The following is a 22,830-nucleotide window of genomic DNA, read 5'->3' on the forward strand; positions in this document are numbered from 1 at the left end:
GATAAAAAACGATGACCGCAGACCTCAGGAATTATCTCCGAATGATAATTAATGGTGACTTTTTCATTGTTTAATCATTTGACTGTAAATGATTGTCGCTTGTGAACCATCACTTGTAGAGCCAAAATATGTGTGTTTAGAGTCATTTTCATGCTCGAAATTGGCCAAAATATAAGTTTCTGAGTAGGGGAAAGTCTATAAAAATGGCAGTTTTGGTCATTGGAAGGCCTTAAAAATTTAACATGAGGCCCAATATAGAATTGATATTTTGAACCATTTTTTTGTACAGTGCAAAAATCCTTTTTCTGATTAAAAACAATGACCCTGGACCTGAGGAACTTTCTCCAAATAGTTAGGAATGGTGATTTTTTTAATGTTGACTCTTTTGACTGTAAAAGATTGTTGGATGTTGTTTATCTTACTTTGGAACTAAAAAAGAGGTTGTTTAGAGTCATTGTCATTCCCAAAACTGCAGAAAATACTTGCTTCCGTGTAGTAGGAAAAGTCTATAAAAATGAAGATTATGGTCACTGGGAGGCCTTATAAAGTGGTTATTCAACGTGAGACATCTTGAATCATTTTTTGTACATTCCAAAAAAAAGAAAAAAAATTGTCTGATGAAAGTTGATGACCCCGGACCTTAGGAACTTTCTCCAAATGGTCAATAATGGTGGATTCTTCAATGTTTTAACTTTTGACTGTAAATGATTGTTGGATGTGATTTATCTTATTTTGGAAGTAAAATACGCTTGTTTAAAGTCATTTTCATGCTTAAAATAGGGCAAAATACTAGCTTCTGAGTAGTAGGAAGTCCTAAAAACAAAACAGCAATTCTGGTCACTGTGAGGTCTTGAAAAGAGGTTATTCAACATGAGGTGCAATACAATTGACATTTTGAATCATTTTTTGTACAGTCCAAAAAATCAATTCTCTGATGGAAAAAGATGAACCAGACCGGACAAACCTTCTCCATATGGTCAGTAATGGTGATTATTTGACTGTTTAATCTTTTTACTGTTAATGACTGTCGGATGTGAATCACCACTTGTGGAACTAAAATAAGTGTGTTTAGAGTCATTTTAACTCTCGAAATCAGGCAAAATACAAGCTTCTGACTAGAAGGAAAAGTCTTTAAAAATGGCAATTTCCGTCACTGGGAAGCCTTACAGTTTGCCTACAGAGTGCAGGGAAACAGGTTAAATGAGCTTCCCTCCATGTGAAAGTCAATATCTCTAACTTAAGAAAACTAATTCCAGCCTCAAAGACAGTAATTTTGTCTGAAGAAATGTTGCTGGCAAAAGAAACTAAAGAAAGTTTTGTCAGCCTTGTAGACATTCAAAGTGTTTGATAAACTATCATGACACTCATAGCATCATACACAATGCTACCGTCTTCAAAAATTTGATTTATGCGGAAAACCCTACTAAAATGTACTGAAAGCCATCAAATACTATGAACTGCTTTTAATGATAAGCAAACCGAGTAAATTAGAGTTTGACTTACCATATAAATTGATAACATTGAGAAGAATGCTGATGGGAGATATCTTTTATTTTGTCTCAGGAATGCAGAGACATTCTCTTCTACAACACTGTCTGCCAATCAAAGGCTTATGAACGAGGATCTTTTTTTATTTTTGGTCTCAGCAACGCAGGGAAATTCTCTTCTGCACACTGCCTCTGCTGGTCACTCAGTATATTCTGCAGATGAAAGGCTTAGGAATGAGGTTCTTTTTTTTTGTGGTCTCAGCAACGCATGGAAACTTTCTTATGCACACTACCTCTGCTGGTCATTCAAAATATTCTGCTGATGAAAGGCTGATTAACGAGGTTCTTTTTTTTTTTTGGTCTCAGTAATGCACGGAGGTTCTCTTCTGCACACTGTCTCTGCTGGTGTCTCAGTATATTCTGCGGATGAAAGGCTGAGGAACGAGGTTTCTTTTTTTTTGGTCTCAGCAACGCAGGTAAGTTCTCTTCTGCACACTGCCTCTGCTGGTCACTCAATATATTCTGCAGATGAAAGGCTGAAGAACGAGGTTTTTTTTGTTGTTTTTGGTCTCAGCAATGCAGGAAAATTCTCTTCTGCACACTGCCTCTGCTGGTCACTCAATATATTCTGCAGATGAAAGGCTGAGTAACGAGGTTCTATTTTTTTTTGGTCTCAGTAACGCATGGAAACTTTCTTCTGCACACTGCCTCAGCTGGTCATTCAATATATTTTGCAGATGAAGGCTGATGAATGAGGTTCTTTTTTTTTTTTTGGTCTCAGTAATGCACGGAAATGCTCTTCTGCACACTGCCTCTGCTGGTCACACAATATATTCTGCAGACGAAAGGCTGAGGAACGAGGTTCTTTTGTTTTTTTTGGGGCTCAGCAACGCAGGGAAATTCTCTTCTGCACACTGCCTCTGCTCGTCACTCAATATACTCTGCAGATGAAAGGCGAAGGAACAAGGTTCTTTTTTTGGGGTCTCAGCAATGCATGGAAACTTTCTTCTGCACACTGCCTCTGCTGGTCATTCAATATATTCTGCAGATATAAAAGTCCACTGTTAGTCAAATTTTAGAACTTGAAAATTTGCAAACTAATGTAACACAACAAAAAAGTGATTTTTATAAAGCATTGATAATAATATGCAGTCTGTAATATTGTGAAAATCCACAGATTAAAAATTCTAATCTCAATTTTATTTTCCACCTAGCATACTCTCAATCCCATGTTTTATTTGCTACCACTGTCGAGACAACTCTAGCACCTATATTAGGAAGTAGATAAAAAGATCTCATGGCCAGCAGAGTGACAGCATACCCTTCTCACTGCAAATCTTTTAGGTTATGGTACACCAATAGCAATTAAGTGATCTGATAAATTGAGGTAGGAAGGTTTAAGCTACGGTTAGTGGAAATAATAAAAACTATGAATAACAGATTCTAAAATCTTTGTTTTTGCACATGCGTATCAGCTAACCTATAGAGAACCCAAGAATAATATGATCAATCACACCTTCAAACAAATGTAGGAGCCTCAAATAATGCCCTAGTTTCTTTCATCTCAAAATCTTAGTCTTCAGTTGGGCATCCTGTCTACCCTGCTACCCATTTCAATACCACGATAAATATATTCCATTGCTTGCTAGGCAATCGATTGTCCCTCATGTCAGATGACATCCTCCTGTAGCTTTATCATGTTAGGACACCACTTGACAAAGCGACCAGGGGGACGATTACACAGGAGGATGAGACATCAGCAATTACGCGCAATATAGCTATCTAAAATTAACACTGCAAGGCAAGTAGTAGGAGGTGTAATGACAGAGTCCTTTGCACCATTGAAAGCATTGGGCTCCTTTTGAAAGTTGGCTGGAGTTACAAGAACACAGACTATCCTAAACAGAAATACATCTTGAGTACCAAAGTAACATGCAAAGTGCAGGGAACCACGTTAAATGTGCTTCCCTCCATGTGAAAGTAAGTCACTTGCTCTAACTTAAGAATACTCATTCCAGCCTCAAAGAAAGTAATTTCCCCTGAGGAAATACTGCTAGCAAAAGTCTCAAAATAAATTTGTCAGCCTTGTAGACATTCATAGTGTTTAATAAACTATCATGACACTCATAGCGTCATACACATTGCTACAGTCTTCACAAATTCGATTTAAACTGAAGACCCTACTAAAAGGTACTGAAAGCCGTCATATGCTATGAACTTCTTTTACTGACAAGCAAGCTGAGTAAATGAGAATTTGACTTACCATATAAATTGATAACGGAGTATAGATTGCTGATGTAGTTTTTTTTAATTTTGCCTCAGGAACGCAGAGGCATTCTCGTCTGCAACACTACCTGCTGGTCATTCAACTATTCTACAGATGAAATGCTGATGAACGAGGTTCTTTTTTTTTTTTTTGGTCTCAGTAATGCACGGAAATGCTCTTCTGCACACTGCCTCTGCTGGTCACACAATATATTCTGCAGATGAAAGGCTGAGGAACGAGGTTCTTTTGTTTTTTTTGGGGCTCAGCAACGCAGGGAAATTCTCTTCTGCACACTGCCTCTGCTGGTCAATCAATATACTCTGCAGATGAAAGGCGGAGCAACAAGGTTCTTTTTTTGGGGTCTCAGCAACGCATGGAAACTTTCTTCTGCACACTGCCTCTGCTGGTCATTCAATATATTCTGCAGATGTAAAAGTCCACTGTTAGTCAAATTTTAGAACTTGAATATTTGCAAACTATTGTAACACAACAAAAAAGTGATTTTTATAAAGCATTGATAATAATATGCAGTCTGTAATATTGTGAAAATCCACAGATTAAAAATTCTAATCTCAATTTTATTTTCCACCTAGCATACTCTCAATCCCATGTCTTATTTGCTACCACTGTCGAGACAACTCTAGCACCTATATTAGGAAGTAGATAAAAAGATCTCATGGCCAGCAGAGTGACAGCATACCCTTCTCACTGCAAATCTTTTAGGTTATGGTACACCAATAGCAATTAAGTGATCTGATAAATTGAGGTAGGAAGGTTTAAGCTACGGTTAGTGGAAATAATAAAAACTATGAATAACAGATTCTAACATCTTTGTTTTTGCACATGCGTATCAGCTAACCTATAGAGAACCCAAGAATAATATGATCAATCACACCTTCAAACAAATGTAGGAGCCTCAAATAATGCCCTAGTTTCTTTCATCTCAAAATCTTAGTCTTCAGTTGGGCATCCTGTCTACCCTGCTACCCATTTCAATACCACGATAAATATATTCCATTGCTTGCTAGGCAATCGATTGTCCCTCATGTCAGATGACATCCTCCTGTAGCTTTATCATGTTAGGACACCACTTGACAAAGCGACCAGGGGGACGATTACACAGGAGGATGAGACATCAGCAATTACGCGCAATATAACTATCTAAAATTAACACTGCAAGGCAAGTAGTAGGAGGTGTAATGACAGAGTCCGTTGCACCATTGAAAGCATTGGGCTCCTTTTGAAAGTTGGCTGGAGTTACAAGAACACAGAGTATCCTAAACAGAAATACATCTTGAGTACCAAAGTAACATGCAAAGTGCAGGGAACCACGTTAAATGTGCTTCCCTCCATGTGAAAGTAAGTCACTTGCTCTAACTTAAGAATACTCATTCCAGCCTCAAAGAAAGTAATTTCCCCTGAGGAAATACTGCTAGCAAAAGTCTCAAAATAAATTTGTCAGCCTTGTAGACATTCAAAGTGTTTAATAAACTATCATGACACTCATAGCGTCATACACATTGCTACAGTCTTCACAAATTCGATTTATACTGAAGACCCTACTAAAAGGTACTGAAAGCCGTCATATGCTATGAACTTCTTTTACAGACAAGCAAACTGAGTAAATGAGAGTTTGACTTACCATATAAATTGATAACGGAGTATAGATTGCTGATGTAGTTTTTTTTTATTTTGTCTCAGGAACGCAGAGGCATTCTCGTCTGCAACACTGCCTGCTGGTCATTCAACTATTCTACAGATGAAATGCTGATGAACGAGGTTCTTTTTTTTTTTGGGTCTCAGTAATGCACGGAAATTCTCTTCTGCACACTGCCTCTGCTGGTCACTCAATATATTATGCAGATGAAAGGCTGAGGAACAAGGTTCTTTTTTTTTTGTTTTTGGTCTCAGCAACGCAGGAAAATTTTCTTCTGCACACTGCCTCTGCTGGTCACTCAATATATTCTGCAGATGAAAGGCTGAGGAACAAGGTTTTTTGTTTTTGGTCTCAGCAACACAAAGTCAAATTCTCTTCTGCACACTGCCTCTGCTGGTCACTCAATATATTCTGCTGATGAAAGGCTGAGGAACGAGTTTCTTTTTTGTTTGTTTTTGGTCTCAGCAACGCAGGAAAATTCTCTTTTCACACTGCCTCTGCTGGTCACTCAATATATTCTGCAGATGAAAGGCTGAGGAACAAGGTTTTTTTTTTGTCTCGGCAACACATGGAAACTTTCTTCTGCACACTGCCTCTGCTGGTCACTCAATATATTCTGTAGATGAAAGGCTGAGGAATGAGGATCTTTTTTTTGTTTTGTTTTTGGTCTCAGCAACGCACACAACTATTCTTCTGCACACTGCCTCTGCTGGTCACTCAATATATTCTGCAGATGAAAGGCTGAGGAACAAGGTTTTTTTTTTGGTCTCAGCAACGCAAAGTGAAATTCTCTTCTGCACACTGCCTCTGCTGGTCACTCAATATATTCTGCTGATGAAAGGCTGAGGAACGAGTTTCATTTTTTTGTTTGTTTTTTGTCTCAGCAACGCAGGAAAATTCTCATCTTCACTGCCTCTGCTGGTCACTCAATATATTCTACAGATGAAAGGCTGAGGAACGAAGTTCTTTTTTTTTTGTTTTTGGTCTCAGTAATGCACGGAAATTCTCTCAGCAACGCATGGAAACTTTCTTATGCACACTACCTCTGCTGGTCATTCAAAATATTCTGCTGATGAAAGGCTGATTAACGAGGTTCTTTTTTTTTTTTGGTCTCAGTAATGCACGGAGGTTCTCTTCTGCACACTGTCTCTGCTGGTGTCTCAGTATATTCTGCAGATGAAAGGCTGAGGAACGAGGTTTCTTTTTTTTTGGTCTCAGCAACGCAGGTAAGTTCTCTTCTGCACACTGCCTCTGCTGGTCACTCAATATATTCTGCAGATGAAAGGCTGAAGAACGAGGTTTTTTTTGTTGTTTTTGGTCTCAGCAATGCAGGAAAATTCTCTTCTGCACACTGCCTCTGCTGGTCACTCAATATATTCTGCAGATGAAAGGCTGAGTAACGAGGTTCTATTTTTTTTTGGTCTCAGTAACGCATGGAAACTTTCTTCTGCACACTGCCTCAGCTGGTCATTCAATATATTTTGCAGATGAAGGCTGATGAATGAGGTTCTTTTTTTTTTTTTTGGTCTCAGTAATGCACGGAAATGCTCTTCTGCACACTGCCTCTGCTGGTCACACAATATATTCTGCAGACGAAAGGCTGAGGAACGAGGTTCTTTTGTTTTTTTTGGGGCTCAGCAACGCAGGGAAATTCTCTTCTGCACACTGCCTCTGCTCGTCACTCAATATACTCTGCAGATGAAAGGCGGAGGAACAAGGTTCTTTTTTTGGGGTCTCAGCAATGCATGGAAACTTTCTTCTGCACACTGCCTCTGCTGGTCATTCAATATATTCTGCAGATATAAAAGTCCACTGTTAGTCAAATTTTAGAACTTGAAAATTTGCAAACTAATGTAACACAACAAAAAAGTGATTTTTATAAAGCATTGATAATAATATGCAGTCTGTAATATTGTGAAAATCCACAGATTAAAAATTCTAATCTCAATTTTATTTTCCACCTAGCATACTCTCAATCCCATGTCTTATTTGCTACCACTGTCGAGACAACTCTAGCACCTATATTAGGAAGTAGATAAAAAGATCTCATGGCCAGCAGAGTGACAGCATACCCTTCTCACTGCAAATCTTTTAGGTTATGGTACACCAATAGCAATTAAGTGATCTGATAAATTGAGGTAGGAAGGTTTAAGCTACGGTTAGTGGAAATAATAAAAACTATGAATAACAGATTCTAACATCTTTGTTTTTGCACATGCGTATCAGCTAACCTATAGAGAACCCAAGAATAATATGATCAATCACACCTTCAAACAAATGTAGGAGCCTCAAATAATGCCCTAGTTTCTTTCATCTCAAAATCTTAGTCTTCAGTTGGGCATCCTGTCTACCCTGCTACCCATTTCAATACCACGATAAATATATTCCATTGCTTGCTAGGCAATCGATTGTCCCTCATGTCAGATGACATCCTCCTGTAGCTTTATCATGTTAGGACACCACTTGACAAAGCGACCAGGGGGACGATTACACAGGAGGATGAGACATCAGCAATTACGCGCAATATAGCTATCTAAAATTAACACTGCAAGGCAAGTAGTAGGAGGTGTAATGACAGAGTCCTTTGCACCATTGAAAGCATTGGGCTCCTTTTGAAAGTTGGCTGGAGTTACAAGAACACAGACTATCCTAAACAGAAATACATCTTGAGTACCAAAGTAACATGCAAAGTGCAGGGAACCACGTTAAATGTGCTTCCCTCCATGTGAAAGTAAGTCACTTGCTCTAACTTAAGAATACTCATTCCAGCCTCAAAGAAAGTAATTTCCCCTGAGGAAATACTGCTAGCAAAAGTCTCAAAATAAATTTTTCAGCCTTGTAGACATTCATAGTGTTTAATAAACTATCATGACACTCATAGCGTCATACACATTGCTACAGTCTTCACAAATTCGATTTAAACTGAAGACCCTACTAAAAGGTACTGAAAGCCGTCATATGCTATGAACTTCTTTTACTGACAAGCAAGCTGAGTAAATGAGAGTTTGACTTACCATATAAATTGATAACGGAGTATAGATTGCTGATGTAGTTTTTTTTAATTTTGCCTCAGGAACGCAGAGGCATTCTCGTCTGCAACACTACCTGCTGGTCATTCAACTATTCTACAGATGAAATGCTGATGAACGAGGTTCTTTTTTTTTTTTTTGGTCTCAGTAATGCACGGAAATGCTCTTCTGCACACTGCCTCTGCTGGTCACACAATATATTCTGCAGATGAAAGGCTGAGGAACGAGGTTCTTTTGTTTTTTTTGGGGCTCAGCAACGCAGGGAAATTCTCTTCTGCACACTGCCTCTGCTGGTCACTCAATATACTCTGCAGATGAAAGGCGGAGCAACAAGGTTCTTTTTTTGGGGTCTCAGCAACGCATGGAAACTTTCTTCTGCACACTGCCTCTGCTGGTCATTCAATATATTCTGCAGATGTAAAAGTCCACTGTTAGTCAAATTTTAGAACTTGAATATTTGCAAACTATTGTAACACAACAAAAAAGTGATTTTTATAAAGCATTGATAATAATATGCAGTCTGTAATATTGTGAAAATCCACAGATTAAAAATTCTAATCTCTGCTGGTCACTCAATATATTCTGTAGATGAAAGGCTGAGGAATGAGGATTTTGTTTTTGTTTTGTTTTTGGTCTCAGCAACGCAGGAAAATATTCTTCTGCACACTGCCTCTGCTGGTCACTCAATATATTCTGCAGATGAAAGGCTGAGGAATGAGGTTCTTTTTTTTTTGGTCTCAGCAACGCATGGAAACTTTCTTCTGCACACTTCCTCTGCTGGTCATTCAATATATTCTGCAGATGTAAAAGTCCACTGTTAGTCAATTTTTAGAACTTGAATATTTGCAAACTAATGTAACACAACAAAAAAGTGATTTTTATAAAGCATTGATAATTAATACTATGGAGTCTGTAATTTTGTGAACATCCACAGATCATTAAAAATTCTAATCTCAATTTTATTTTCCACCTAGCATACTCTCAATCCCATGTCTTATTTGCTACCACTGTCGAGACAACTCTAGCACCTATATTAGGAAGTAGATAAAAAGATCTCATGGCCAGCAGAGTGACAGCATACCCTTCTCACTGCAAATCTTTTAGGTTATGGTACACCAATAGCAATTAAGTGATCTGATAAATTGAGGTAGGAAGGTTTAAGCTACGGTTAGTGGAAATAATAAAAACTATGAATAACAGATTCTAACATCTTTGTTTTTGCACATGCGTATCAGCTAACCTATAGAGAACCCAAGAATAATATGATCAATCACACCTTCAAACAAATGTAGGAGCCTCAAATAATGCCCTAGTTTCTTTCATCTCAAAATCTTAGTCTTCAGTTGGGCATCCTGTCTACCCTGCTACCCATTTCAATACCACGATAAATATATTCCATTGCTTGCTAGGCAATCGATTGTCCCTCATGTCAGATGACATCCTCCTGTAGCTTTATCATGTTAGGACACCACTTGACAAAGCGACCAGGGGGACGATTACACAGGAGGATGAGACATCAGCAATTACGCGCAATATAACTATCTAAAATTAACACTGCAAGGCAAGTAGTAGGAGGTGTAATGACAGAGTCCGTTGCACCATTGAAAGCATTGGGCTCCTTTTGAAAGTTGGCTGGAGTTACAAGAACACAGAGTATCCTAAACATAAATACATCTTGAGTACCAAAGTAACATGCAAAGTGCAGGGAACCACGTTAAATGTGCTTCCCTCCATGTGAAAGTAAGTCACTTGCTCTAACTTAAGAATACTCATTCCAGCCTCAAAGAAAGTAATTTCCCCTGAGGAAATACTGCTAGCAAAAGTCTCAAAATAAATTTGTCAGCCTTGTAGACATTCAAAGTGTTTAATAAACTATCATGACACTCATAGCGTCATACACATTGCTACAGTCTTCACAAATTCGATTTATACTGAAGACCCTACTAAAAGGTACTGAAAGCCGTCATATGCTATGAACTTCTTTTACAGACAAGCAAACTGAGTAAATGAGAGTTTTACTTACCATATAAATTGATAACGGAGTATAGATTGCTGATGTAGTTTTTTTTTATTTTGTCTCAGGAACGCAGAGGCATTCTCGTCTGCAACACTGCCTGCTGGTCATTCAACTATTCTACAGATGAAATGCTGATGAACGAGGTTCTTTTTTTTTTTGGGTCTCAGTAATGCACGGAAATTCTCTTCTGCACACTGCCTCTGCTGGTCACTCAATATATTATGCAGATGAAAGGCTGAGGAACAAGGTTCTTTTTTTTTTGTTTTTGGTCTCAGCAACGCAGGAAAATTTTCTTCTGCACACTGCCTCTGCTGGTCACTCAATATATTCTGCAGATGAAAGGCTGAGGAACAAGGTTTTTTGTTTTTGGTCTCAGCAACACAAAGTCAAATTCTCTTCTGCACACTGCCTCTGCTGGTCACTCAATATATTCTGCTGATGAAAGGCTGAGGAACGAGTTTCTTTTTTGTTTGTTTTTGGTCTCAGCAACGCAGGAAAATTCTCTTTTCACACTGCCTCTGCTGGTCACTCAATATATTCTGCAGATGAAAGGCTGAGGAACAAGGTTTTTTTTTTGTCTCGGCAACACATGGAAACTTTCTTCTGCACACTGCCTCTGCTGGTCACTCAATATATTCTGTAGAAGAAAGGCTGAGGAATGAGGATCTTTTTTTTGTTTTGTTTTTGGTCTCAGCAACGCACACAACTATCCTTCTGCACACTGCCTCTGCTGGTCACTCAATATATTCTGCAGATGAAAGGCTGAGGAACAAGGTTTTTTTTTTGGTCTCAGCAACGCAAAGTGAAATTCTCTTCTGCACACTGCCTCTGCTGGTCACTCAATATATTCTGCTGATGAAAGGCTGAGGAACGAGTTTCATTTTTTTGTTTGTTTTTTGTCTCAGCAACGCAGGAAAATTCTCATCTTCACTGCCTCTGCTGGTCACTCAATATATTCTACAGATGAAAGGCTGAGGAACGAAGTTCTTTTTTTTTTGTTTTTGGTCTCAGTAATGCACAGAAATTCTCTTCTGCACACTGCCTCGGTTGGTCACTCAATATATTCTGCAGATGAAAGTCTGAGGAACAAGGTTTTTGTTTTTTGTTTTTGGTCTCAGCAACGCAGGAAAATTCTCTTCTGCACCCTGCCTCTGCTGGTCACTCAATAAATTCTGCAGATGAAAGGCTGAGGAACAAGGAGTTTTTTTTTTTGGACTCAGCAATGCATGGAAACTTTTTTCTGCACACTGCCTCTGCTGGTCACTCAATATATTCTGCAGATGAAAGGCTGAGGAATGAGGTTCTTTTTTGTGTTTGTTTTGTCTCAGCAACACAGGAAAATTCTCTTCTGCACACTGCCTCTGCTGGTCACTCAATATATTATGCAGATGAAAGGCTGAGGAACGAGGTTCTTTTTTGTTCTTTTGGTCTCAGCAACGCATGGAAACTTTCTTCTGCACACTGCCTCTGCTGGTCACTCAATATATTCTGTAGATGAAAGGCTGAGGAATGAGGATCTTTTTTTTTATTTGTTTTTGGTCTCAGCAACGCAGGAAAATATTCTTCTGCACACTGCCTCTGCTGGTCACTCAATATATTATGCAGATGAAAGGCTGAGGAACAAGGTTCTTTTTTTTTTGTTTTTGGTCTCAGCAACGCAGGAAAATTCTCTTTTCACACTGCCTCTGCTGGTCACTCAATATATTCTGCAGATGAAAGGCTGAGGAACAAGGTTTTTTTTTTTGTCTCGGCAACACATGGAAACTTTCTTCTGCACACTGCCTCTGCTAGTCACTCAATATATTCTGTAGATGAAAGGCTGAGGAATGAGGATCTTTTTTTTGTTTTGTTTTTGGTCTCAGCAACGCACACAACTATTCTTCTGCACACTGCCTCTGCTGGTCACTCAATATATTCTGCAGATGAAAGGCTGAGGAACAAGGTTTTTTTTTTGGTCTCAGCAACGCAAAGTGAAATTCTCTTCTGCACACTGCCTCTGCTGGTCACTCAATATATTCTGCTGATGAAATGCTGAGGAACGAGTTTCATTTTTTTGTTTGTTTTTTGTCTCAGCAACGCAGGAAAATTCTCATCTTCACTGCCTCTGCTGGTCACTCAATATATTCTACAGATGAAAGGCTGAGGAACGAAGTTCTTTTTTTTTGTTTTTGGTCTCAGTAATGCACGGAAATTCTCTTCTGCACACTGCCTCGGTTGGTCACTCAATATATTCTGCAGATGAAAGTCTGAGGAACAAGGTTTTTGTTTTTTGTTTTTGGTCTCAGCAACGCAGGAAAATTCTCTTCTGCACCCTGCCTCTGCTGGTCACTCAATAAATTCTGCAGATAAAAGGCTGAGGAACAAGGAGTTTTTTTTTTTGGACTCAGCAATGTATGGAAACTTTCTTCTGCACACTGCCTCTGCTGGTCACTCAATATATTCTGCAGATGAAAGGCTGAGGAATGAGGTTCTTTTTTGTGTTTGTTTTGTCTCAGCAACACAGGAAAATTCTCTTCTGCACACTGCCTCTTCTGGTCACTCAATATATTCTGCAGATGAAAGGCTGAGGAACGAGGTTCTTTTTTGTTCTTTTGGTCTCAGCAACGCATGGAAACTTTCTTCTGCACACTGCCTCTGCTGGTCACTCAATATATTCTGTAGATGAAAGGCTGAGGAATGAGGATCTTTTTTTTAATTTGTTTTTGGTCTCAGCAACGCAGGAAAATATTCTTCTGCACACTGCCTCTGCTGGTCACTCAATATATTCTGCAGATGAAAGGCTGAGGAACAAGGTTTTTTTTTTGGTCTCAGCAACGCAAAGTGAAATTCTCTTCTGCACACTGCCTCTGCTGGTCACTTAATATATTCTGCTGATGAAAGTCTGAGGAACAAGGTTTTTTTTTTGTTTTTGGTCTCAGCAATGCAGGAAAATTCTCTTCTGCACACTGCCTCTGCTGGTGACTCAATAAATTATGCAGATGAAAGGCTGAGGAACAAGGATTTTTTTTTGGACTCAGCAATGCATGGAAACTTTTTTCTGCACACTGCCTCTGCTGGTCACTCAATATATTCTGCAGATGAAAGGCTGAGGAATGAGGATCTTTTTTTTTGTTTGTTTTGTCTCAGCAACACAGGAAAATTCTCTTCTGCACACTGCCTCTGCTGGTCACTCAATATATTCTGCAGATGAAAGACTGAGGAACGAGGTTCTTTTTTTTTTGGTCTCAGCAACGCAGGAAAATTCTCTTCTGCACACTGCCTCTGCTGGTCACTCAATATATTCTGCAGATGAAAGGCTGAGGAACGAGGTTCTTTTTTTAAAATTTTTGGTCTCAGTAATGCACGGAATTTCTCATATGCACACTGCCTCTGCTGATCACTCAATATATTCTGCAGATGAAAGGCTGAGGAACGAGGTCTTTCTTTTTGGTCTCAGCAACGCAAAGTGAAATTCTCTTCTGCACACTGCCTCTGCTAGTCACTCAATATATTCTGCAGATTAAAGGCTGAGGAACGAGGTTTTTTTTTGTTTGTTTTTGGTCTCAGCAACGCAGGAAAATTCTCTTCTGCACACTGCCTCTGCTGGTCACTCAATATATTCTGCAGATGAAAGGCTGAGGAACGAGGTTCTTTTTTTTTGTCTCAGCAATGCATGGAAACTTTCTTCTGCACACTGCCTCTGCTGGTCACTCAATATATTCTGTAGATGAAAGGCTGAGGAATGAGGATTTTGTTTTTGTTTTGTTTTTGGTCTCAGCAACGCAGGAAAATATTCTTCTGCACACTGCCTCTGCTGGTCACTCAATATATTCTGCAGATGAAAGGCTGAGGAATGAGGTTCTTTTTTTTTTGGTCTCAGCAACGCATGGAAACTTTCTTCTGCACACTTCCTCTGCTGGTCATTCAATATATTCTGCAGATGTAAAAGTCCACTGTTAGTCAATTTTTAGAACTTGAATATTTGCAAACTAATGTAACACAACAAAAAAGTGATTTTTATAAAGCATTGATAATTAATACTATGGAGTCTGTAATTTTGTGAACATCCACAGATCATTAAAAATTCTAATCTCAATTTTATTTTCCACCTAGCATACTCTCAATCCTATGTCTTATTTCCTACCACTCTTGAGACAACTCTAGCACCTATATTAGGACGTAGATAAAAACATCTCATGGCCAACCGAGTGACAGCATTCCTTTCTCACTGCAAATCTTTTAGGTTATGGTACACCAATAGCAATTAAGTTAACTGATGAGTTGAGGTAGGAATGTTTATGCTACGGTTAGTGGGAATAAAAAAACTATGAATGACAGATTCTAACATCTTCGTTTTTGCACATGTGTATCAGCTAACCTATAGAGAACTCAAGAATAATATGATCGATCACACCTTCAAACAAATGTAGGAGCCTCAAATAATGCCCTAGTTTCTTTCATCTCAAAATCGTAGTCTTTAGTTGGGCATCCTGTCTACCCTGCTACCCATTTCAATACCCTAATAAATATATTCCATTGCTTGCTAGGCAATTGATTGTCCCTCATGTCAGATGACATCCGCCTGTAGCTTTATCATGTTAGGGCACCACTTGACAAAGGAAGATGAAACAGGAAGATGAAACATCAGCAATTACGAGCAATATAACTATCTAAAATTAACACTGCAAGGCAAGTAGTAGGAGGTAGAACGGCAATGTCCTTTGCACCATGGAAAGCATTGGGCTCCTATTGAAGTTACAAGAACACAGAGCACCCTAAACAAAAATACCTCTTGAGCATTCACAAACATACTCATTGTTTTAACCAATTTTTGTGGGACACAGGCTTCAGCCCCTGCTAATTTACATGCTAGCCAATTGAAGCATAAATGTGTGTGGCAGAACTAGAAATAGAGCTCAGGTGTGCACTCTACCATGTCCCAAGGGGCTTGTGCATTCTTGATCAATGTGATAAACCACTGCTAAGATTCACCATAAAAGAACAGCCAGCTGTAGTTCTAAACAGACAGTGTGGTTTTGCATCCCAAGTCTGCTGCATGGAATCTGGGTGTGATCATGCTGCAGTCAGGTGGTCAATGAAAGGTGCCCTTGCCTACACTGCTGGGACTTGAACCCTTGACTTAGAAGGGGGCCCACAGCACCCTGTGCGGAAGTCCGGCCTCTGAGCTTCAGGTCCTGGAAGCAGCCGAGTTACAGTACCTGGGTTTGAATAATTAGACAAAGACTGCTCCCATCAGTGCACTCTGGTCGCCTACGTATGAATGTAGATACTAAAGAAATTACAGACATTTTTGGAGCACTATTCAGCCTCTTGTTGAAGAAGCAGACTTGTGGAGTGGGTAGTTCCCCATCTTCCAGCGCATTGATAAGGAAAAGGTATTGACTGCAGAGGCTTCTCTTTAGTTTTGCGTTGTCTAAACACATAGTTGCACACCTCTAAGTCACACTCGAAGCATTACCGAAAACCAACTTCTAATTATCACCACAATGATCATGTCATAATAAAAGTGATGTGCTCTATGAATTGCGACCGGTGTATAAGGAGGCCTATAATGATGCTTCATGTGCTGTAATAGATGTGTGTGTATTTTCACATGTGCTTCCTGTGTTTCTTCTTTATGAAGGATAGTGTGCTCAGCTAGGCAGGATTGTAGCTTTCCAGCTAGAGGCTGCAGTTCGGTGGGGCAAACGTGCAGGGTTGGATTGGTAAGGTGGGCACTCTGGCAATGGCCAAGGGGCCGATATCTGACTTCCAGCTGTGGGCCGTTTTTTGGGCAGCCTTGGGGCCGATTTGGGCGGTGTCTGGGTTGTTTGGATGCCACCAGTGGCCCAGTGGGTGCCCGAGTTGCCTTTCTGGAGTCAGATTGGCCTTTGTAACCTCCCTTTTACCAGAAGGGTGGAGATGTCAGTCTCTTTCTTTCGCTGGCAGGCCCAATAATGTATGCATATGGAGCGGGGGAAGGGGGCCTGAGCAGAAGTGGTCTCACTTGTATTAAGGTGTGGTTCACCAGTGTGAAGTAATCTGTGCATGTATTTAAATCTAAGAAAAGTTGAGAAAACATGCCTCTGTCAGAGCCCCCCCTCCCTTCTTTTTATAAAACTTTGTTGTAGAAGTGTTTTGAGGAAAGGCAATATGCAAATCTGGGCCTCTTTTTTTTAGTGTGTCCAGGCCAATTTTTAATCCCAATCCAACCCTGCAGATGTGGGCACTAGGCCTTGCCAATCCCTTAGGTCTTTTTCTGGGAGGCTGGTGTGTGCATTCTCAGAGACCCGTCTCAGGTTTATTCAGGGTGCAGATTATCTGTGCAAAGCCCGCCTGCCCTCGCCCTTTATTTGTTTAAGTAATTGTGCTTGCCTGTAGCGGTTTATTATGTGGTGTGGGCATGTGCAGGTCACCTGGCAGACTCAGTCAGGACAGAGGCTGTTAGCCTACAGTGCCATATAAACATGAAGACTGTCTTTTACCCATTCCACCTACAACCACAGTGAAAGTTGACAATTGGTTCCAGTCGGTGTAATGCATAACATCAATTTGATTTGTTTGACAATGCAGGTTAAAGTGAACTACTCCAAACATTGGTCCTAACGCAGGACCAGTGTGACTGTCGCCAACTGGGATTCCAAAACACTGCTCATGGTGGCAGAAGGTGGCAGGCAGTTGTTTTAGGGCATAGCACAAGTGCATATTTACATGTTATTGGTGGTGGAGAGGGGGTTAGGACCTATGTTCCATCTAAGCTGTGCTCCTGGGCGGCCGTGCACAGGTGATTTTCCACCATGCAGGGAGCCTTATGGAGTGTGCAAAACAAATAGATCTCCTGCTGACATAAGAACTCTCAATGAGCTGCTAAGGACGGCACAGAGAGGCCCTTGATGTTTCCTCCTCCCTCCTGCCTTTGATTGTTTAAGGTGCGACTCACCCACCCCACCACAGTTCTTAGATTAACTGTTTTTGAATTTGCAATTAATATAACAAAAGCACTGCAAATAAACAAGCTCTTTGGTAAAACTATATTGCCATGCTTGTGTTTGAAGGCATTAACAATAAAAGCCCCAAATTTTCCAAGAAAACAGTGTTCTGTTCAAGCTAATTTATTTAGGGAGGTCAAGAAATGCAGAGACAAAAAAAGAAAGCTCTGCTGAATATAACGCTCATAAAATAATCTGCATCTCAGACATGCTGTCTGCATCTAGGTGGAAGATACTAAATGACATGTAAATTAAATGGGCCAACATCTTCTCTATATGCAATTTGAAAGCTGCACTCCTCTTCTTTTACTCACATATGTGATTTCTCCACAACTTTATTCTTAAGAATTTTAGTTCTTCTCTGTGACTGTCAGGAGCATTGCAGGGGTTACTAAAAATGCTTTGTGAAAACAAATCAGTACAATGGGCAAGCCAACAGAATAAAAGGGTGAGCAGAACCAGAACCGAGCCAAGAATCTGGCTAGGACCTTAGAGCCTGTGCAGGAGCCGAGGCTTGGAAATGTTTGCTATTTAACTAATACAACAAACATCTTCTAAAATGTAATAAAGCCTCATCAACATTCAAAAAGCATTGGCATTGCCAATAGGTCTCGCCTTTGGGACCTTATAAGTATTTAGCCATGAAGCACGTACGTTATCCTGGGTGCTACTACAACATCTACTGTTCTTAAATTGTTTGATACATTTCACCTTCGGACGGATTGTACTGAAACCCTAACTGCATGTGAGGAGGAAAAGAAAACTAATTTTGTAAGAGGCTGTGTAGTGTACATCTTGCTCACACAGCACCCAGGTACATATGCAAACCACGGACGTGGGTTCGTGTGCAGCAATGGACGCTCTAGAAATAAAGACATAGAATAAAATAAACTATATTATCTGAGATGGGGGAAGGAGCGGCCAGGCACGGGACATAAACGACACAGCTGCAAATACCACCTAGTGGCACTGAGAGGGGACATTGGAGGAAGAACGGATGAAGAGAATGGAGGAGAGGACAGGAGAGTAGGGAAGGGTGAGATAGCAAAGAGGGAAAGGTCTGGAGAAGAAGAGAACTGATAGAGGCAAGAGTAGGAAAGAAACTAACAGAAGGGTGAGAGGCAGTGGTGAATGAAGGAGGGGAAAGAATGGAATGACTGAGTGAAAGGAGGAGGGGAAAGGACGGGTACAGATTGTGAATGGAAGAGAGTGAAGGCCGGGGATGGGGTGGGGTGAGACATAATAAAGTAGAGAGAGGAAGATAGGGAGAAAGTGAAGGTGCAGGACGGCGCGAGGATGGGTGCGATAAAAAGCTATGATAAAATGACACCCAAAGGTACGTTGTAGTCCAATGTAGGTCTTGTAGCCATGAGTCAGCTAAAACTTGGAAGATACAACACCTTTGCTCCTGAGAAGGCACGCACAAACTATCACCAAAGGGTGCCGTGGAATGCCATCACGCTACCTGGGAACTACCCCTAGTGAAAGCATGCGCTGCTTTCGCTAGGCAAGACCTAAAAAACAAGCATTGGCATAGCCTATAGGTCTTGCCTTTGGGACCGTATATGTGTTTAGCCAGAGGTATTGGCTTTTCCAATGTGTTTAAGAGCATTGTGGCTGTTGTGCAGCATGTTGAAAAGGTATAATAAAAAAGTGTTACAAGCTTTTTTGTTACTTTATATATAACCAAGAAGACAGTATGTACAACTGAACGACCCAATTAAAAAAGAACAAACATATAAAAGGTCTTGTTGTTTTTTGTTGTTGCAATGTTGACAACATCTTCCTGCCTGTTCTAATTTGGAGGTGGTGTTGAGTGATGTTGTGGTGGTGCTTAGTGATGCTGTGGTGGTGTTGCGGTGGTGCTTCGTTGGTGCTAAGGTGGTGCTGAGATCTGTTCAGTTGGTGTTGTGTTGAGGTGCTGCATCAGTATTTCAACTGTGAAATCCTATGCCATAAATAACTTTATAAAATAGAGCTAACTTATTATGCATGTTTCCTTTTTATAAAATAAAAAAAAAACAGAATTGCTTCAAAAGCCAAGGTGTTGCATTTCAAACGTGGAGAATGCACATTGCTACCAATTATAAATATGTTAACAGCAAAAATGATATGATGTAAATTTGCTCCACAAGTAACAAAATTGTCCCAATGACTTATCCTGTTTTTGCAGTAGGGCAACGTTTCTTTAATATGGTCCCAGAGATAAAACATTTGTCTCTCTAGTAGTTGGACGAACGTCTTCTAAGGCTGATCACGCCCCAAAACCTTATATTCTTTGATGTGAGGAACAAAGTAATGGAATTTTAAAATTATTCTGCCTCATGTTTGCTGAGCACTGGTACAAAGCTAGAGGGTAGTTGTGTCTCTCTGCAAGGACTGCAGCGGGTGGTCGCTTTCTGTCCTCAAGCTGTTTTACCCATGTCGCGGAGGTTCTGTCGACCGGGTGTGCTTTCTGTCTCTTCAAAACATCCATGATATTTATTCACCAAGCCCTGACAGCGATTGGCTGCAGTGCCTTATATACAAATAAACAAATGCGATCGCCCAATGTATTGCTCAGGAGGTCACTGCAGCTTGCACTAGTTAATGGAACTACAATCACTGCCACATGCCAGTATAAACGCTTCCTACTGAACATCATCACATTTAGACAGTTTAAACCATTCAAAGCTACACAAAGCAGTAAGAATGGCTTGGATGCGCGAAACTAAATGCTGGTGTCGAGCATCAGCAAAGACCGGCACAATTTAAGCACTGACATTTGTGCATTTGGTTTTTCCTTCTGTTTACAGATTAGTGTTTTTCACAATCGTAACCCATTTAAACTTACTTTATATGATACTGTTTATTTACATGGTGTTGCTGCGCCTTTGCTTAAAACAACTGGCAAATGATTATGGATTTGGACAAATTAATAAGAAAAATGCTTTTTGCCTGTTTCTGAGGACCCTGTCCTCACCCTGAAGGCAGAAGGAGTTTGAGGTGAGTGATTTAAGTGGTACCAAGGCCAGATGAAGTGCAGAGAAGTGGAAAGTGAGGTCACAGGGAACCCAAGGCGCAACACAGAACAAAGCTGAAGACCGCTAATCCAGCGGATAGACGCTGTACTCTGATGTGTTTGTGTTTGCCCATTTTCTGACAGAACAGATTTTGGGCAGAAATAGGAGCAGAACATGGCAAGCGATAATAATGCCGGCACAAGAATAAATAGTCTCCGCACACAACTAGTGTAGTGCACAGTAGGTGCACCAAGTTAGCTAAAGTGCAGTACTTGACGATATAACGGGTGAGGTTTGGCTGCAGCACATAGGGGTATCAAGTAGCTTATGCCACATGTGCATGAGCACCACAAGGGGCAGCAGAATCTGTGTACCAAGGGAGGAGTGGCAAACACCAGATTAAGGGTGTCAATCTCCAATACATGGGTGGATGGACTGCAAACTGCAGAGAGAGTGACTGCAACACGTTACAGAGGGGCAAAGCAGGGAGCACAACAGGGCTAGCAATGGGTGAGGTGGGATTTAAACACAAATGGGGTAGATCAACTGGGGGAGACTTGCTGCACATGATGGATATTTAGGGAATATATATTTTGCCATGCACAGAAACTTGGCTGTGTTTACTTGTCAGAGGAGTAGAGGATAAGAGAACATTAAGAAAAGAGTGGAAAGAGATGAAAGAACAGAGAAGAGGGCAGGAAAAAGTGACAGAAAAGGAGATGGAAACAAGATTGAGCAAAGAGCAGAAGAGAAAGGACCAGATATAAGGAGAGCAGAATGAGCGAGGGGCAGAAAGTACATTAAAGCAATCAAGCAAATGTGAGGGGGGCAGGATGGGGAAGAGAAGTAGAATGAGGAACTTGCAGAGACCCGTAATTGACATTAGTGCAGCAGGTACAGAGACAGTGGAGCTTGTGGATGTGTAGGGTGCACTGCACCTCATTTATAACAGTCTTAATACCAAATGGGGGGGGGGCTGGTTTAATTGCCAGCACTAGGGCCCCAAGACCCAGATCCACCCCGCCAATTTATCAGCCTATATTCAACGAAAGGTAGCATTTACGCAAAAGATCCCTTGTCTTTATAGCAATTCCCAAATCAAAAACATTTATATTAAAGATTCACAGCAACTTTACATACAATCGAATAAACATTGTAAGGAAAGCCACGCTTGTCTCCAAATACCCTTCCTTCCGGGTGGCGGGTCATTTAACATGCATACGGATTTACATTCCAAGCTTCGCCGCATATGCAGACAAGGCCTGGCTGGACAGCTCGGCATAGAAAAGGGAGTCCACGCTGTTTGGATTGACATTTGCTTTGATAAATTCACAGGCAGTCTGAGTGGAAAGAGAACACAAAAAGTCTTAAAACACTGCGGAAAATGTACTTCAACCTCGATAGTGTAGGACCTCCTAGGAGGTGGGTATACAGCAGGGGTGTTAAACTTCTGATTTTATCGCTGGAGGGGGGGCGAGGGGGGAATTCAAGTGGTAACTGAAGACTCGTTTTACTTCAGATGTGCTTAACAAATTTACAGTGACCTCTGGCTGATATCCCTTCACCATTGATTCAGAACGTGTAGCACTGAATCCTTCAACTAGCACGTGGCAACCCCGTACGCGAGATAAGGGGGTTATTATTGTGGCTCATTTTGTTCAATGCAAATACAGCATTTCCATGCAGCACGAAAGCAAATAAAGATTCCATAAGAAACAGTGCCGTAACGAACCGATCAAAATGCAATTACTGTTAATTGTTCAAACAATCGTCTGTGCATACACGTTTATGCGGAAATAAAAAAAAAACACGTCAGCGCTGTTTGCTGTGACGTACCAACTTGGGCGTGCGAGGAGCAAAGTAAATGGATAATTAAAACAAGCAGCGGGATCGCCGGTCTTTAGTCACTACGGAGCGTGCAAGGAGCAAACAAAACACATAATGAAATAAATAATAATACAAACAAACACTAACTGAGCAGCGGGACGGCTATCACTTTGTGTGAAGTTTAACAACGCACCACAAAAGCAAGATAAAGCGCAGAAGGGGGAACTTGAAAAACAAGCGAGGTGAGTGTGGTGTGACGGTCACAATTTAAGTAAGCTGTCAAGTGCTCGATGGGAGAGCGCTCACCGTGCTCTGTGCTTCCCCTGGTAGGTTAGCTGGACTGCTGCTGTCCCCTCCCCTGCTGTGCATGTATCCATAGCCGGACTAGCAAGGGAGGTCAAATTCCTAACTTGTGCTGTCTCAGCCTCCCGATGTGAAATGTGAATACAGCACTGTTTTGTCACGCATGCGTACGATGTAAGGCATTGCGCGCATGCGAGACAAAAGAGTGCGAATTGACCCACCAATCACATGCCAAACAAGCATTTCTTAATGCAATAGGACGCGTTTTTACGTG

This window comes from Triturus cristatus, chromosome 7 (genome assembly GCF_964204655.1).
Source record: "Triturus cristatus chromosome 7, aTriCri1.1, whole genome shotgun sequence".
NCBI classification, from domain to species: Eukaryota; Metazoa; Chordata; class Amphibia; order Caudata; family Salamandridae; genus Triturus; species Triturus cristatus.